Here is a 4,586-nt window from a genome sequence, read left to right on the forward strand (position 1 = left end):
AACTCTTTACCCCTTCTCAGTGTCTATGCTGAGAGCTTTGTACTTTCTTTCTCTTTAATAAATCCTGTTCTCTTGCTACCATGAGTGTTTGTATGTTCTTGAAGTTCATTCTTTGGCCCTGTGAACAAAAACTCGGATTCCTGATTCAAAAGGAAGCCAAAAGTGGATAAAAGTTCAGTAATTAATGTTTTAGTATTTTACTATTTTATCTTATTTAGAAATGATCTAGATTTTGAATTTCCATCATTAAACAACTCAGAGGAACCTATGTTTTCAAGTTACCAAAATATTTTAGAAATTAATTTTAAGTAAACATTTCCTAAAGTCTCTACATCCTTGAAAAGTTGCTTCTAAATCTTGTTCCTCTTTCAGCTATTTAATTCACTGCTTCCAATGATTACACATTGACTAGTGATAAAAACTTAATGAGATATTAGACAAAATTAGCTATCATTTTAAACTATTTTTCTTGCTGACAAATTTTCTAAGAGATACCATGAACTTGTTTGACCTTTCCTAAATCTGGGTAGAATAAAATATATTTAATGCTGCAAACTCTAACAACATGCCTGTTTTAATTAAACCCCCATGATTAGCTTTAATCCCAAGTAAATTTCCAGATCATATAAATTTGAAAAGCATTTGGATTCGTTTCTATTATGTTTCTGGAAGTTTTAAGAATCCTTCGTTCATAGAGGAACTTAATCTTCTTTAAGCCAATAAAATAGAGCTCTTTTACAAATTAATTTTTAGTAATACCATTCACAGGTAGAAAATATCACACATCTACATGGACATACATAAACTTATAGACACAGAATCTGTAAGGCTTTTTTTGAAAATTGCAGTCATGAATCAGGTGCAGTAATACAAAACTCACTACTTATAAGAGAAGTTGGATCCAAATTACATTTTTGACATATAATTTAAGGTTACCCGCTCAACCTCAACTGGCTAAAGTTTTTTTATTAATACTTACAAAGAAGACACTTTAGGATTTTTTTCATTTTGTCTAGGTTTTAAAATAACCTTTCCTCCTTTTGTTTTTCCTTCTGATAAGAATTACCTCCCTGAAGTTTGTATTTTAAAGAGATGACCTAAATAAGAGTTCATGCAGAGATCAAGAAGAACATTTACATCTCAAAGGCACAGGGAAAGAATGCTAGTTCCTCTAAGAAGGACTTTTGTTTCCTATGGCTAGAATTTTTACAATACACGTAAGCCTTTTGAGATGAATAGAAGAAGAAAGAAAGAAAGTGAAGTTGTTGGGTCCTGTCCAGCTCTTTGGGACCCCAGGGACCGTAGGCTGCCAGGTTCCTCTGTCCATGGACATTTCCAGGCAAAAATACTGGAGTGGGTTGCCGTTTCCTTCTCCAGGGTATCTTCCCAACCTAGGGATCAACCCCCGGTACCAGCACTGCAGGCAGACAGCAGGGAATGAATAGGTGAGGATAATTGTTTAAAAAGGTAGGTGGACTCTGATTGTTTCTAAAACTGCATTTCTGGTTTTGCAAAGATTTGTACTATAGGGACAGATCAGATCCGATAGTCGCTCAGTCGTGTCCGACTCTTTGGACACAACTATAGGGACAATTGCTTTTAATTCCTCAAATAATTGGTTTGCAACTTAAATGACATCATAGCTTGTTCCACTCTTCCAGTCACATTATCTTTAATTTGCTTTTTTTATATCAGGGAGATTTCCAACTAAAATGGAAATCAGAAGGTTTCTATGTTCTGTGGGTTTAGAGCTGCTTGTCTTTGGAATGTTTTAGTAAATCCTTCCACAAAGGCTTTAGAAAGATTTTCTTTCCCTATGGGTACATAGTTTTATTTTAGCTTGAGGAAGAAGGCCAAAAAATTTTTCTGTTAGATTCTGAGTATCAATCTTTAATTTGACCAACTACTGAAAAACAGAAAAATTCTTTTTTTTTTTTTGCAAGTAGAAAATGAAACTTTATTGACCGAACTTTAATAGTCAAATACACAACATAAGAACAGCATAGATGGTTTCAGTTTATCTTCTTTCAAGCAAATGGTTGCCCTTCACCTGCTTCTGGCATTTCAACAGGCTCTATATTTGATGCAAACTGCTCCCTGACATTAGAACCATCTCCACCTTCACCCCCAGTCTTTGCCACAGCCAATTGCTGGAGATCAGCTTTCAGGCCAGAATCTTCAAAGGGATCCTTCTCCTCTTCTTCATCACAATTCACTGGATCCTCTCCATGTACTTCCTCCTTTCTAGGTGTGATATCCTGAATCTCAGCTGGTGGTTCCTCTTGTTGAGGTTGCTCAACACTGGGCTGCTGGTCAACCACAGGTTCATCCATCTGGGAGCAATCTTGCTTTGTAGGTCCCAATGTTGATGCGACTTGCCCACTCATATTTCTCCCTGGTGAGTCTCAAATAGTGAGAAAGAACCGGGACTGAATCAACAAACCTGTCTCAGGCCTTCCAGCAGTATTAAATCATCCCTTAGACTCAAGAAGTATGTCAGGGTACAAAGGACATTTATTTTCCTCTTTCTGTTGAGAACTAGGGACTGAGATCCAGGAGAGCTGACTATATTGAGAATTCTCATCACTAGCCAGCTTTTGCCAGTTTTCCCAGGTTCCCATCTGTAAGTTTTAAGTGAAGCTTAAAGTAGAGAGTGTAGCTCTGATATCTACCAGAATTAGGAAAGATTTCATTAATTAGAATTTTCAGTTTCCCTTTAGCTGACTAAGGGGAAAATGAAAACTCCCTCAGAGTCCTACCAACTCTGGCAGAAACCCACATGGGTTCCCACCTTTGGGGTGATCTGGAGAGTCCTGTAAGTCCACTGATTTGGTGGACTTTTGTTTACATTCTTGTACTAAAGAGCTTCTTGATGAGGGTGAAAGAGGATGGTAAAAAAGCTGGCTTAAAACGCAACATGAAAAAACTTCATGGCAAATAGAAGGGGAAAAAGTGGAGGAAGCAGTAACATTTTCTTTTCTTGGGCTCCAAAATCACTGCATTGGTTACTGCAGCCATGAATTTAAAAGATGCTTGCTCCTTGGAAGCAAAGCTATGACAAACCTAGACATTGTACTAAAAAGCAGAGACAGCACTTGCCGCTTGGTTTTTCTAGTAGTCATGCACAGATGCGAGAGTTGGGCTATAAAGAAGGCTGAGCACTTGCTTAAGAATTGATGCTTTGGAACTGTGGTTTTGGAGAATACTCTCGAGAGTCCCTTGGACTGCAAGGAGAGCAAACTAGTCAATCCTAAATGAAATCAACCCTGAATATTTATTGAAAGGACTGATGCTGAAGCTGAAGCTCCAACACTTTGGCCACCTGATGCAGAGTCAACTTTTAGGAAAAGATCCTGATGCTGGAAAAAATTGAGGGTAGGAGGAGAAGGGAGCGACAGAGGATGAGATGGTTGGACGGCATCACCGACTCAAGAAACATGAATTTGAACAAACTCTGAGAGATAGTAAAGGACAGGGAAGCCTGGTGTGCTGCAGTCCATGGGATCATATAGAGTGAGACATGACTGAGCGACTGAACAGCAACAAGACGTGTATAACTTCTGGAACCATTATTCTTAGATGTAAAATAGGCATATATATTGGAGGTGCCTTGCTTGACTCTTTGGAGCTTAAAATTATTAAAAATTAAAATTGTTATTAATTTCTTAATTATTTAAAACTAAAACTATTAAAAATACTATCTGTTAATTTTTTAGCTAAGTCTTTGGATTTCTTGGTGCCAAATTAAAACCTAAAAGGGTTGTACCACTGGGTTGGGAAATTTTAATTTCCCAATATATCTCATTACATGGTAATTTTCTTTAGGTTGGTGGGTGACATGTGTCTATCTAACTTGTTCTGTAACCAACTTATCCTAACATGGGACTCTTTGGATTAGGTGGAAAGTATCCAAATAGCTTTTAAATGCTCAATCAGTGCTCACTGATTTTTTTGTGGCTTTTTGATTCCCATTAATGTAGCTTCTATCTACACAGACCAAGATAAACAAACATGTACACCGTAATATATAGCAGTAACCAGAGATGTTACTTTGACTTGGCCAAGAGAAGGCTCTGGGTGCACCACCAACAATTCCCAATGTGCCACTGAGATTTGGGGGGAAAAAACAAAACAAGCAGACCCTAAAGAATGGAGACTGTGGACTGATTCCAAACAGATGGGCAGCTACAGCTGCTAACAGTAGTTCCTAGTGTGAAATCTAGGAAGGATTCCAAAAAACCAGGGAAACTGGACTAAACCCAGAGGTTTCTGTTAGGTAGGTAGAATAGGGAAAAGGAGTCCAAAATGGCGGTGGCTAAAAAACAAGGAAGATCAAAGGAAGGTCCGAGGGCCAGAGTGAAGACTTCAGGCAGAACAAACAGCACTCCTGGCTAAGCCCAATTTGCATAGGGCAGGCCCAGGTGGAGGAAAAAAACATATAAAAGGAGGAGCCAAAGCGCTTTCTCACAGACTCTCTCTCTCCTGCGTGCGTGTGCTCTTTCTCTCTCTCTCTCTCTCTCTCTCTCTCTCTCCCCCTCTCGCTCCCTCTCTCTCTCTCCTGCTATCTTCTAAATAAAATAGAGCTG

The 4,586-nt window shown here is 38.5% G+C and overlaps 1 pseudogene; it reads right to left on the bottom strand.

Annotated features, from left to right (window-relative positions):
- Positions 1 to 1,928: 1,928 nt before the first annotated feature.
- Positions 1,929 to 2,449, bottom strand: LOC147356903 (P antigen family member 3 pseudogene; annotated as a pseudogene).
- Positions 2,450 to 4,586: the final 2,137 nt, after the last annotated feature.

Source organism: Bos grunniens, chromosome 16, assembly GCF_055505025.1.
Source record: "Bos grunniens cultivar Pamir isolate PY7600 chromosome 16, Bosgru_T2T1.0, whole genome shotgun sequence".
Classification (NCBI taxonomy): Eukaryota; Metazoa; Chordata; class Mammalia; order Artiodactyla; family Bovidae; genus Bos; species Bos grunniens.